This window comes from Erpetoichthys calabaricus, chromosome 5, assembly GCF_900747795.2.
Source record: "Erpetoichthys calabaricus chromosome 5, fErpCal1.3, whole genome shotgun sequence".
In the NCBI taxonomy this organism is placed as follows: domain Eukaryota; kingdom Metazoa; phylum Chordata; class Cladistia; order Polypteriformes; family Polypteridae; genus Erpetoichthys; species Erpetoichthys calabaricus.
In genome coordinates, this window is record NC_041398.2 from 29,145,041 (window position 1) to 29,158,547 (window position 13,507).

Consider the following 13,507-nt stretch of genomic DNA (forward strand, 5'->3'; position numbering starts at 1 on the left):
CCCTTCCAGTGCACACAGCAGCTCAAACAAAATGATCTGATATTAGTTTCAAGGTAACCCTCTCACCATCAGGAAGCCTTATAATAGTTCTGCATCGATACATAAGCAAATAAATGGCTTGCAACATCTATTTATATGATAGATAGATTTTCTTTTTTAAAACAACCTTTATTAATGTATCACAACAAATTTTCCATTATACAACTGTCCTTATACACAAGTATTCACACACACACACACACACACACACACACACACACACGCACACGCGCGCACACACACACACACACACACACACACACACACATAGTTCATGTGCATAATTAATCCCTGCACATTTTAAGCCTCGTCATCCCCTTTCATGCCCGGTTCAGACACGTAGAAGCATGTAAATATAAAAATTCTATTTTTATAATAGCTAGAGAGACTCTCGCACATTATATGCTATTTGTAACTATCTGAAACACTTTACACAGACGTTCACTTTCGCTTTCCATTCAAAGTACTTTTTAACAATATGCACAAGCGATCCCTACACCAAGAGGGATAAAAACTTTAAAATCTAAAGACGTAAATAAAAACAGACAGCCTTGTGAAGACAAAACTTAATTGATTGGATTACCCATTTCGTTAACAGAAAAAACTACTATTGCTTGCTTCAGTAATATGAATTTGTACATTAATCATCGTACACGTACGATAGATAGATAGATAGATAGATAGATAGATAGATAGATAGATAGATAGATAGATAGATAGATAGATAGATAGATAGATAGATAGATAGATAGATAGATAGATAGATAGATAGATAGATAGATAGATAGATAGAAAATGCTACAACTTATACACACACAAGCGCGTTCACGTACCTACACACAGAGAGAGATGGTACTGAGCATAATAATTAATCTATGATTGACGTCATTTTGGATTTTAAACCCTCAGCCCCCTCTCGTTTTAAACAGATATAATTGTTTAAAAAAGGACTTACCAGTTTCTGAGTAATAGATTGGAGAACCAACTTGGAAATATTGACCTAAGGATAAAATTTAAGGTTTCAGCCATACATTTTTTAAAGCATTCTCGTTTGAAGCGTATAATAATCAATAATATGATGTACCGTGATCTTGACTGCCGGGACTCTTGGGAGAATAGTCTGTATTAACAATATGTTATATTTCATTTAGTCTTTTCCATAAAAAAATAGAAAACATTGTTCTAATAAGACAATGAAGATGAGATTCGGAGTCATCTTTCGGTATTAACGGCAAGTGGCGTAATGGTTCGGTGTCCAGTTGAAAGCTTATTTATATATACAGAAAAGAACAGGGCATTTTTAAAATGTGGACTTTAAAATAAGGACAGTAATTTCTTTTAGCAAATGTGTGCCCTTTGGCCCCTTTTTAAATGGACAGCTGTGTAATGGGTCGGTGTCCAGCCGAAGGCTTATATCTAAACACATATACACCGAAAAGAACAGTATTTTTTTAAAAGCCATCTTTGTAATAAGGAGACCTCTTTAAGCAGTTATGTGAACCTTGACCATCTTTAAGATCGGTTTACACTGACCACAGGAAGATTATTATTATTATATGACCTTATGTTAAAAGACCTATGTGTGAACCTGCTCTTGCATCAGCAAAATCTTGCGTCCGGAGAGGGGTTTCCATCTGTTTTTGAAGGAACTGAAAAAAAATTATCGCAGTTTTCATGGAGTCACAAAGAGTGCTTAAAATTCGCTCTTGACACAATGCCTGACCAATCAGGTGGAGGGGGTGGGAGTCTGTGCGGGACATACATCCATCAAAATGCTCTTGACACAAAGTGGGGCCAATCAGGTGGAGGAGGTGGGATTAAGGCGGGACCTACACCCATCAAACTGCTCTTGACAAAAAGCCAGGCCAATCAAGTGGAGGGGGTGGGAGTCTGGGTGGAGTTAGGGAAGGGACAGGTTGTAATTCACCAATCAACTGGAAGAGGGTGGGGCACATCATTTAAATCCACCATTCAGAGGAAAGGGGTGGGGCCATCAAGTCATCAATCATCTTTGATTGTCATTTTGACAGAAGGTCCCTCACATATTACCACTAATGACCTTTGTGTTACAACGGCCTTACAGTCTTCCTGTCCAAATTCAGATCAACAAGTGATTTTCATGCTTATCTTTGAACACGACAGTTTTTAAATATTTGCTATCATTATCAGTATAGTTATGGTGTTCACTGCTTTGGGGGTTAACAACGTATGGTGTTTGTACAGCAGCTGATCATTTTCTAGACTGTAATCAAATGCTTTGCTGCAGTCTGTGCTGAAAGGACGCTCAACTTTGTACAAGCGCATTCATTATTTGTGCCGTGAATAGAAACTGGTAATCTGTCAACGGAACATGTTCTTATGCCTCCCATTGATTGCAGTATCTACCACTGTTTTGTTATTTGAACCTTGAGCTACTGACAAGATTTGCAAATTGTACTTGCCAGTGTCAAGTGAAGGCTTAATACCTCGGATTTGCTAAAGGTAAAACTGCGTAGCCGACAGGATTCGAACCTGCGCAGAAAAACCCCAATGGATTTCGAGTCCATCGCCTTAACCACTTGGCCACAACTACTGGGGGGGGGGGGGGTCAGGCCTGCTAACTCGTCTGAATTCGTTAAATTGTTGAATCGCCCTTTTTCTGTTTGTCGATATGTGCTCTGAAGACATTTGGACTGGAGCAGGAGCGGTAATATTTCGATCTTTTCCGATCATCCTTAAGGAGGCAGAGGATTTGAAGCGCCTCGATTGTCTGTGAAATTAGAACAGTTAACAGCTTGTCTTGGTTGCAAAGTCGACATGTGTTAGCTACACAGCCAGACCTCAAGAAAGAATTTGAAGATAACTAAATAAGCCAAGCAACGGAAAGGAAGCAATGGAAAGAACAAAACATGCTCGTCTTAATTGTGAAAGAGCGAGAGTAACTCCCCAGATTCTACTGCAATAAGTAACAGGAAGCTGTCTCTGTTATCGTGGTAAAAATGCTTATGTTTTTCTCAGCTTGCTGCGTTCAGGCTGCTTTTAATTAATTTTGTTATGTTTAAAAGTAAAAACACTCTAAATTGATTGTCCACATTTCCTTTAATGCTTGTAAAATTTGCCGTTGAATTTCCAAAGGAATCCATCTTAATTGTGAGTTCTTTGTTTCCGAAAACCTCACCTTTCCTTTTACATTCGCGTAGTTTGTTTTTCTTTTACCCAAGATCTCTGACGATTAACGAGTGGTGGAGCGTTTTCTCATTCAACAGTTAATCAATACTAGGCAGCCTTTCAGACAGCATAAATGCTGTTTTTCAACCCGATCTCGTACATGTCGGACACAAAAAGTAGAATTAACTGTTCAAAGTCTGGTCCAACTTTGTAAAACGATTGAATATTTTTTTTGTTTTTTCTTATTGCATTAAAGTCCTTTCATTGCAACTAACAGCAGACACATGCTCGTGGAATATTCCACAGTTAAGAGAGTCAAGGAATATATCCGTGTGCCATACTGGGTCCATTATTCTGAGACAAATGAAGGGAATCATTGCCTACATAACGCTAACAATAGCTAATCTGACCACTAAATTATGCCTTTGAAGACACTCTTGATAAGGAGAGACACACACATAGTCAGCAGAATTCGAACCTGCACAGGGAGACCCCAATGGATTTCTAGTCCATCGCCTTAACCACTCAGCCACGACTACTACACTCAGCTGCCAGTGATATAGCTTTAGGGGTACAATTTCCTTTTTTTTTTTTTTAATTTCCTCTTTCTTTGACTTCTGAAAATTCCTCGTAATTATTGAGTCTATGGTGTGAAACTACGGTGGCCCCATCATGCTTTCATTTGTTACTTATTTCTTCATTTTCTTTTTTGGCTGAATTCTAAGTTGAGACACAAAATTTCACCCGATAACAAAGGGAGATAAGTAAGAAACACAGCTGATACGGATTTTAAGGAAAATAACGATGGGCGACGTGTAGCGTTAGAAGTGCGGAGTCGATTGTTTGTCAGGTCTTCTTTACTTCTCCAATTCTTTAGCCTTTTCAGCCTCCGAAGAAGGCAGACACGCATGATTTACTGATACCCGTTCTTATTAGATTCCTTTCACATCGCATGTGAATTCTGTCATCTTCCACCCAGAGTCATTATTAAATTTAAACCTTCAGGCCCTGGCAGTGCCTTTCACCCGTGGCACTGCAATGAAAAGAAATAAATGAGCTTTGTGTTACAACGGCCTTACAGTCTCCCTGTCCAAATTCAGACCAACAAGTGATTTTGATGCTTAATCTTCGAACACGACTGGTTTTTAAATCTTTGCTATCATTATCAGTATAGTTATGGTGGTCACTGCTTTGGGGGTTTACAACGTATGGCATTTGTACGGCAGCTGATCATTTTCTAGACTGCAGTCAAATGCTTTGCTGCAGTCTGTGCTGAAAGGACACTCAACTTTGCACAAGCGCGTTCATTATTTGTTCCGTGAATAGAAACTGGTAATCTGTCAACGGAACGTGTTCTTATGCCTCCCATTGATTGCAGTATCTACCACTGTTTTGTTAATTGAACCTTGAGCTACTGACAAGATTTGCAAATTGTATTTGCCAGTGTCAAGTGAAGGTTTAATACCTCGGATTTGCTAAAGGTAAAACTGCGTAGCCGGCAGGATTCAAACCTGCACGGGGAAACCCCAATGGATTTCGAGTCCATCGCCTTAACCACTCGGCCACGACTACTGAGGGCTCAGGCCCGCTAACTTGTCTGAATTCGTTCAATTGTCGAATCGCCCTTTTTCTGTTTGTCGCTATGCTCTCTGAAGACATTTGCACTGGAGCAGGAGCGGTAATATTTCGATCTTTTCCGATCATCCTTAAGGAGGCAGAGGATTTGAAGCGCCTCGATTGTCTTTGAAATTAGAAAAGTTAACAGCTTGTCTTGGGTGCAAAGTCGACATGTGTTAGCTACACAGCCAGACCTCGAGAAAGAATTTGAAGATAACTAAATAAGCCAAGCAACAGAAAGGAAGCAACAGAAAGAACATAACAAGCTTGTTTTAATTGTGAAAGAGCGAGAGTAACTCCCCAGATTCTACAGCCATAAGTAACAGGAAGCTGTCTCTGTTATCGTGGTAAATAGGCTTATGTTTTTCTCAGCTTGCTGCGTTCAGGCTGCTTTCAATTAATTTTGTTATATTTAAAAGTACAAACACTCTAAATTGATTGTCCGCATTTCCTTTAATGCCTGTAAAATTTGCCGTTGAATTTCCAAAGGAATCCGTCTTAATTGTGAGTTCTTTGTTTCCAAAAACCTCACCTTTCCTTTTACATTTGAGTAGTTTGTTTTTCTTTTACCCAAGATCTCTGACGATTAACGAGTGGTGGAGCGTTTTCTCATTCAACAGTTAATCAATACTAGGCAGCCTTTCAGACAGCATAAATGCTGTTTTTCAACCCGATCTCGTACATGTCAGACACAAAAAGTAGAATTAACTGTTCAAAGTCTGGTCCAACTTTGTAAAACGATTGAATATTTTTTTTGTTTTTTCTTATTGCAGAAAAGTCCTTTCATTGCAACTAACAGCAGACACGTGCTCGTGGAATATTCCACAGTTAAGAGAGTCAAGGAATATATCCGTGTGCCATACTGGGTCCATTATTCTGAGACAAATGAAAGGAATCATTGTCTACATAACGCTAACAATGGCTAATCTGACCGCTAAATTTTGCCTTTTAAGATACTTTTGATAAGGAGAGACACACACGTAGTCGGCAGGATTCGAACCTGTGCAGGGAGACCCTAATGGTTTTCAACTCAATCGCCTTAACCACTCGGCCACGACTACTGAGGGCTCAGCCCCGCTAACTCGTCTGAATTCGTTCAATTGTCAAATTGCCCTTTTTCTATTTGTCGATATGTGCTCTGAAGACATTTGGGCTGGAGCAGGAGTGGTAATATTTCTGTCTTTTCTCAATCATCCTTAAGGAGGCAGAGGATTTGAAGCGGCTCGATTGTCTGTGAGATTAGAACAGTTAACTGCTTGTCTTGGTTGCAAAGTCAACATGTGTTAGCTACACAGCCAGGCCTCGAGAACGAATTCGAAAATAACTAAATAAGCCAAGCAACGGAAAGGAAGCAACAGAAAGAACAAAACAAGCTTGTTTTAATCTTGAAAGAGCGTGAGTAACTCCCCAAATTATACTGCGATAAGTTATAGGAAGCTGTCTCTTTTATCTTGGTAAAAATGCTTAAGTTTGTCTCAGCTTGCTGCGTAGATGCTGCTTATAATTTATTTTGTTATGTTCTCACAAATACTCTCAATAGATCAATCAAGTGCAGCCCTCAGTCTGTGAGCAGTGCAGCTAAATCCACTCTGCAAGACAGGGATATTCTCTTTTTGCAATCTATTTTAATCTTGATAGCATTGCTTTAAGTATTTTCCTTTTCATTCTAAGCAAACTGTACATCTCCAAGTTTCAGAAACAAAAAGAGAAAGAGATAGAAAGAAGGATATAAACAAATAAATGTAAACTCCATTGTCCCATTTAACATTCCTGGAAGGGAAGAGAACAAAATATATATCAGTCAGTCTTAGGAAAGATCCTATGCAGTGCAATAAGTTCAAAGTCATAGTGCTCTAGTGGGCAATTAACATGAAACTGTTTCCACGAGCAGCTGTATTTTCATACCTCTCAGCTGTAACTGTAGGGTAAGCTGACACTCAACGGGCTATAAATAGGTAGAGATTACCTCAACCATCCACATTACTGTGTGAAGTTGACAATAACACAGATTATCGAGGAATCGCTATAATGTCTCAGGAACATTAGGATGCTTAACTTCTGTTGCAAACGAGAAAATGTTTCTTTTAAAAATGCAATGTTAGTGACCCATCCGCAGCACTAAAGAGCAGCCGATCTGTGGCCCGGCTAGCTCCCCTAGCAGCCATGAGTCGAGGTAATTCTTGATAGCGAAAACCAATCATATCGCTTTGTGCTACCAAGAATTGAAAGCTCGGGCCAATCGCAGCCCGTATTGGCTACCAAGAATTGGTGAGTCACGGCTCGTGTTGGCTACCAAAACTCAGAAAGGGTGTGCCAACCACTTGTCAGTTAATCCATCCATCCATCCATTTTCCAATCCGCTGAATCCGAACACAGGGGGCTGCTTGAGCCAATCCCACCCAACACAGGGCACAAGGCAGGAACCAATAATAATAATCCCAGGCAGTATGCCAACCCACCGCAGAACACACACAAACACACCAAGCACACACTAGGGCCAATTTAGAATCACCAGTCCACCTAACCTGCATGTCTTTGGACTGTGGGAGGAAACCCATGCAGACACGGGGAGAACATGCAAACTCCACACAGGGAGGACCAGGGAAGCAAACTAACTGTGAGGCAGCAGCGCTACTACTGCGCCACCGTGCCGCTTGTCAGTTAATGTATTTTGCAAAAGCTTGTTTGAGTCGGCACACAGACGCTTTGTGATTTGCGTTTAACTTTGAACTTTGTAAAAATGTTACTCACGAGTGTCGGTTTGTGCAGATATATTTACATTCACATACACATTTTTTGAATGATTTTTTTAAACATTCTTGGTGCAGTTTATTACATTTATTAAATACTAGTGACTGGGAGTCTGATCAAATTGGGCTACAAATTCTATGTTTGTGAAATCAATACTTTCTCTGCAAATAATTATTTGTTTTTTTAAGTCCCTGAAATGATTTTGCTCTAATATTTAGATCTGAGCAAATTTTGGTGATGGTATATTTGGCCATGTATTCTGTATCAATATGGACCATGGCCTGGAGGCAGGGATATTTGTGCGCTCATGGATGCACAGGCTAATGCACTGTTGTACTTTGTGACATTTTCCAAGAAATGCTTGGAGTTTGGGTCTAAATATGTCAACAGGTTCTTAAATCCATCAGGGTATCTGTAAGGGTTAATTCGAACTCGACCTTTATGGCAGCAATTGTATTCTCCACCTTGCTTGTTCTCACAGGTGAAGTTGAATGAGTTGCAATGTTTGCACAGGCTGTCAAATGCACCAGAGTGGTGCTCCAGAACTTCATCCTCATTAATATCTGTGTGATTGCACATGACAATGCCGTGCCGCTGAGCATTTTCACCCCACAAGGCACGGGCTGCTCGATGTATTTCAACCCGTGTTGGATTTGCAGCTGCTCGAGCTTCTTCAGTCGCTTGTGCACGACTGGCACGATTTCTTTCAGCATTAGTAACATTCTGTAGCGCACGTTCTTCATTTGTCCTTTGTGTCCGATTTGCACGATTTCTTTCAGCGTTAGTAGCATTTGTAGCCGCACGCTGCTCATCAATTTGTTGTGCATGTTGTGTGTACGTCTAGTCACATTAGCAAGTCTGCGTTCCTCGTCAGTCATGTGACTTTCTTTCCTACGCATCCTTTCCGCGGCCGCTGGTGTTGTGGCTGCATTGCGGTCGTCACTCATTTTAGATCTGAGATCGGCTAAAATTTAAACAATGACCGTTGTTAATACCCAGCCATCATTACTCATGCTTCTAACTTGTATTGAGTCGAGATATCGACGCGAACACCATACATACGGATACTATCAAATATAAGGATTAACTAAATGGTGTGTGTGCTGTTTATTATAAGTATATAAACATTTCCCTTTGTAATATTTCTAAATATTTATTTTACCTACTTCAAATTAATTAAATGTCAACATCAACTAGAATATATTACTTCCCAAATTTGTGCTAAGTAGGCTAAGTGAAATGCGTTATTATTTGTTTAAATTAAGATACAATAGAATTTGTAGGCAGTTTGTTCAATTGTGATTTTATGTATATTTTAGAGATAGGCCTATATTCTTCCATTCAGCTATGTGCCATGAGTGGGATTCAAACCCAGAACCCAGCGATAATTTCTGGTAGATCGTCTCTCAAGAATCGCAGCTACAGTATACCTCGCCTGATACGCGCAATCCTTAGTACAGCGTTTAAAGCTGCTGACTCCTATTCAGAAGGTCCTGGGTTTGAGTCTTATCGTTTTGTGTAGTGAGTTGTTCTTATTGTTACTACTGTAAGCAGAAGTTCATGTCAGGAAATTCCAGTAAAGTTAATTGATAGATTGTTTAAGGGAGGAGAAATTTGGTGGGTGGAGTTGAGAGGTATAGAGAAAAAAAGAGAAGTGCTATGGTGTAGCTCAGTGCGGTATTCTCCACTGTTGTGTCAGAGGGGGACACTTTTACATTTTTTTTGTGCACTGGGTGGCTCCATTAGGCACCCACTGTTGGGACTAGGGGGTGAGAAGTTAAAAGGCTATCTGTACTTATTAATGGTATTTGCTGTCCTGCAAGGGAATCACTGCTTTGAAGTTTGGCCTTAGAAGAATGTCTGTATTTACCTGGCTTGGAAATATTGGTCTCTAATCAGCATATCTGTACTTATTAATGTTTGGTAACCATACATTTTGTTAACTTGTGTTTTTATTAATTGTTAAACCCAGGCAATTTAGATGTGCCATTGATTAAACTGTTTGTCCAGGACTGACAACAGAGGGGTGAAGTATATATAAACTGCTGGCCAGCAGAAGGCAGGAGGAAGAGTCCACAGGAAACGCTGCCAAGACATTCGGACAGGGCACAGGGGCTCGCAGGCAGACAAGGGTACCTGGCTGGCACGACGTGAGGCACAAGGACGGCAACATTTACTTCCAGGGAGGAAGAGACAGCTCCACAAGGAGACGCCAGTTGTGGGTCCAGCGGAAGAGGGAAGCCGCATGAGAGGACCAAGCGAAGCTGACAGACGAGGAATGAGGCGTGCCTAGGTCCCAGCCACACAAGGAGCCCAGAGTGGAAGAAAAAAAGGAACAACGAAAAGACGCTGACAGGGAGTCAACAATTTGACACAACTTCTGCCGGGGAACAGAGTGCATCCATGAACAATTAAGTTTTTGGGGTAACACAGTGCCCAAACTGGACTCTGCACCACTAAAGGTTGTATCCTCCAATTCTTGTTTTTACGGACTTTTAGAGTGTGGACTGTGTATTTTCTTTTTTAAAAAAAGGAAATTAATTCCTGATATGTTTAGGTTCTGTTATGTTCGTTTATCTGTTTAATGTACCTTATATTGTCTTGTACAATAGAACTTACTGTTGCCTTTTTCTAAATTACTGTTGTGTCTTTCATTGTATGTTTACTCACCCCCCAATTTAAAGAAACCTGTGTGCTATTATTGGTAAATTTCAGGAGTTCCCAGTCTCTTAATAAAACTGGGTGGCGTAGTCTGATATTTTAATGGTGTCTAAGTTAGATTACTTATAAGTGTGACCAGACACCTGTGACAGTTGTATTATTAAAGAAATAAATATAACTGGCAAATAGTCCACAAAACTGGGGTGGCCATCTCTTTGTGCCTTTCCACACATCGAAGACTCAGTCGGCTACGCTACCGAGGTCGCCCGCAAGCCAAGAAGAACCGACGCCGAATTCTGGTAAGGAGAGTAGCGGACTCTTAACACCCGCTCTTACACTACTATACAATAAAAACATACATTTGATTTGAGTCTGTAACCGCCGCTTTATGTGTATGGTACTTGTAAAGGTTAGCGTTTTTTAAATTCAGTTTTATGCTCTCAGTCGTGTTCACGCTCGCCCCGATCTGACACTGCTTTTTTCAAATAAAGACGAGCTATAACAGAGGTGAACTCAGATCGGAGAAAGGGAACAGAAGCCCTCACCACAAGAAACGTCCACTCACATATAAGAACAACGCAGCTGCACCAGGCGTAAAGACGAAAGATGGCACCGTTTGGATGCAAGACGAGGTCCAGCGTTAGTCTGCCAATCACCTGTCCTTCAAAGAAACAGCACGGCTTACAGAGCTTGCCAACATATCATGCAAACTCCTGTTTGTGATTATGTTTTGTGATGATCTTTACGTCAGAAGCATTTATGTTACTTACATAAAAGCCAGATCGAATATTACTTATCTTGATTTATTTATTTGTCTTCATACAGCGTAAAGTCACAAGTAGCCTGCAGAGTTTCTTCTGTATGATCAATAAGGGCATGTTCACAAATTACAAGTGTAATGCCACGAAAAATGCCTGCTGACACTTTAGTCTGTGAGCAATGGTGCGAGAATGGTTGGTTAAAGCACCTGTCTAATAAACAGGAGATCCTGAGTTCGAGTTTCAGTGGTACCTGCGCTTTTTCATATTCCTTTGAGAAGATTTTCATCTTGGCTCTCGGATGTTCCTGGAAATTTTGCAAGAGACATGTTAGATTTGTCCGTTTCAGTGCAGAAGACGGAGATGGAGCGGAGCTCTCAGCTTTAATTCTCTTTGCTTTGGCCAGTGAACGAAAGAGAGGAAAGCGACAGCCTGCCTGCCTGCTCTTCGTGACGTAAAACAGATTGCTCTGTAGCAAGGCAACAATGAAAGAGAACAATTGACTACGATAGTGTAGATGAAGTGTCTGTGCTTAAACATAGAGCGTGGCATGGTGCTTTACCAGATCAGTGAATTTGAATTTAGGAGGAATGGCCGGATAGAAAGGCGCATCCTTCGGTGGCCAAGTGGTTAAGGCGATAGACTGCTACTAACTACATTGTGCTCTGCACATGTGGATTCGAGTTCCACCTTTTTCGTGACTTTAAATATTACAGTCTATTATCCTTTCAGTAGCTCCCTGTGCCAGCATTTCAAATTCAAGAAGAAAATATTCCGACGCTGCTTTCCGCAAATGATACCACCTCACTCTAAACGCAACGATTGCCTCTTAAGGGACTTTATCACAGTGCGCAACACCTGATGCTCACCTGTAGTATCTTTGTCCATATTTTAGAATCGAAGTATTCTGCCCTAAACATTCTCTTTTAAAGAGTAAAATGGAAAGAAGGCAAGGAAGCGTGTGACATGGGGCGCCGTGGCTTAGCTGGTTAAAGCGCCTGTCTCGTAAACAGGAGATCCTGAGTTCGAATCTCAGCGGTGCCTTCTTCACTCTGCGTCCTTCCATTACTTTTCTGCAGTACACGCACAGCTGAATCGGTGGCAAAGTGAACTTAAAATTAGACTGTGTGCAAACCTTGCCGCATACCTGCCTGGAAAAACGAATCGTTTTTTACGTTTTAATTTTTTTTTTAAATATTTAAGGGCAGTCGACAAAAGACAATGGAAAACCTCGATAAAGAAATTACTTTATGGTGCCACTGAAGAAGACGGCTGCTTTTCTCAGGTACGTGAGTTGTGCTTTTCGGATGACCTCTTGAAAGTCCTCATCACGGATTATGTGAACGTTTTCTCTTCATCTAGCGCTTCCTTTTGAACGTTGAATTCAAACAACATAAGGCAAACTTCCCTCTTTCCAAAAGCGACTGATCGTGGAGCTGCTCTTGCTGAAAGTGCGTTTTCATTTCAAATGCTTTTTTTTATTACAAAAAGGTTGACATTTGTTGCATGTTAACTGGCACTTAGGGGTACGAGGTCACAATGTTTGAAGCTTTTCGCAGTATTTAGCGCCGTGGCTTAGTTGGTTAAAGCGCCTGTCTAATAAACAGGAGATCCTGAGTTCGAGTCTCAGCGGTGCCTGCTCTCTGTCATATTACTTTGAGTTGATTTTCGTCTTGGCTCTCGGATGTGCCTGGAAACTTTGCAAGGAACAAATTAGCTTTGTCTGCGGTGGGTTGGCACCCTGCCCGGGATTGGTTCCTGCCTTGTGCCCTGGGATTGGCTCCAGCAGACCCCCGTGACCCTGTGTTCGGATTCAGAGGGTTGGAAAATGGATGGATGGAAGTTAGCTTTGTCCGTTTCAGTGCAGAAGACGGAGGTGGAGCCGAGCTCTCAGATTTAATTCTCTATGCTTTGGCCAGTGAACAAAAGAGAGGAAAGCGAAAGCCTGCCTGTCTACCTTCGTGACTTGTAACAGAATGCTCTGAAGCAAGGCAACAATGAAAGAGAACAATTGATCACGATATGAGTGTAGATGAAGTGTCCGTGCTTAAACATAGATCGTGGTATGATGCTTTACTAGATCAGTGAATTTGGATTTAGGAGGAATGACCAGAAAGAGTGGCGCTTCATTAAGGTGGCCGAGTGGTTAAGGCGATGGACTGCTAATCCATTGTGCTCTACACACGTGGCTTCAAATCCTACAGTTGTGGTGACTTTAAATATTACAGTCTATTATCCTTTCTGCAGCTATCTGTGCCAGCATCTCTAATGCAAGAAGAAAATATTCCGACGCTGCTTTCCGCAAATGACCACTCCTCTCTTTAAACGCAACGATTGCCTCTTAAGAGACGTTCTTACTCCGCACAACACCTGATGCTCACCTGCAGTGTCTTTGTCCCTATTTTAGAATCGAAGTATTCTGCCCTAAACGTTCTGTTTTACAGCGTGAAATGGAAAGTTGGTAAGTATAGCATATGAAATGTGGTGGGTGATTTTAATTGCCCCATAGAAACACAACAAACGGAACAACAATT

At 41.0% G+C, this 13,507-nt stretch overlaps 6 non-coding genes across 6 annotated transcripts; 2 read left to right on the forward strand and 4 right to left on the reverse strand.

Annotated features, from left to right (window-relative positions):
- Window positions 1–2,529: 2,529 nt before the first annotated feature.
- Window positions 2,530–2,611, reverse strand: trnas-cga (transfer RNA serine (anticodon CGA)). The gene has a single exon. It is a non-coding gene; the product is annotated as a tRNA-Ser (tRNA).
- Window positions 2,612–3,643: 1,032 nt separating this feature from the next.
- Window positions 3,644–3,725, reverse strand: trnas-aga (transfer RNA serine (anticodon AGA)). The gene has a single exon. It is a non-coding gene; the product is annotated as a tRNA-Ser (tRNA).
- Window positions 3,726–4,676: 951 nt separating this feature from the next.
- trnas-cga (transfer RNA serine (anticodon CGA)) lies at window positions 4,677–4,758 on the reverse strand. Its single transcript has one exon. It is a non-coding gene; the product is annotated as a tRNA-Ser (tRNA).
- Window positions 4,759–5,782: 1,024 nt separating this feature from the next.
- Window positions 5,783–5,864, reverse strand: trnas-uga (transfer RNA serine (anticodon UGA)). Its single transcript has one exon. It is a non-coding gene; the product is annotated as a tRNA-Phe (tRNA).
- A 6,079-nt stretch (window positions 5,865–11,943) lies between these two features.
- On the forward strand, window positions 11,944–12,017 carry trnat-cgu (transfer RNA threonine (anticodon CGU)). The gene has a single exon. It is a non-coding gene; the product is annotated as a tRNA-Thr (tRNA).
- Window positions 12,018–12,537: 520 nt separating this feature from the next.
- Window positions 12,538–12,611, forward strand: trnai-aau (transfer RNA isoleucine (anticodon AAU)). The gene has a single exon. It is a non-coding gene; the product is annotated as a tRNA-Ile (tRNA).
- Window positions 12,612–13,507: the final 896 nt, after the last annotated feature.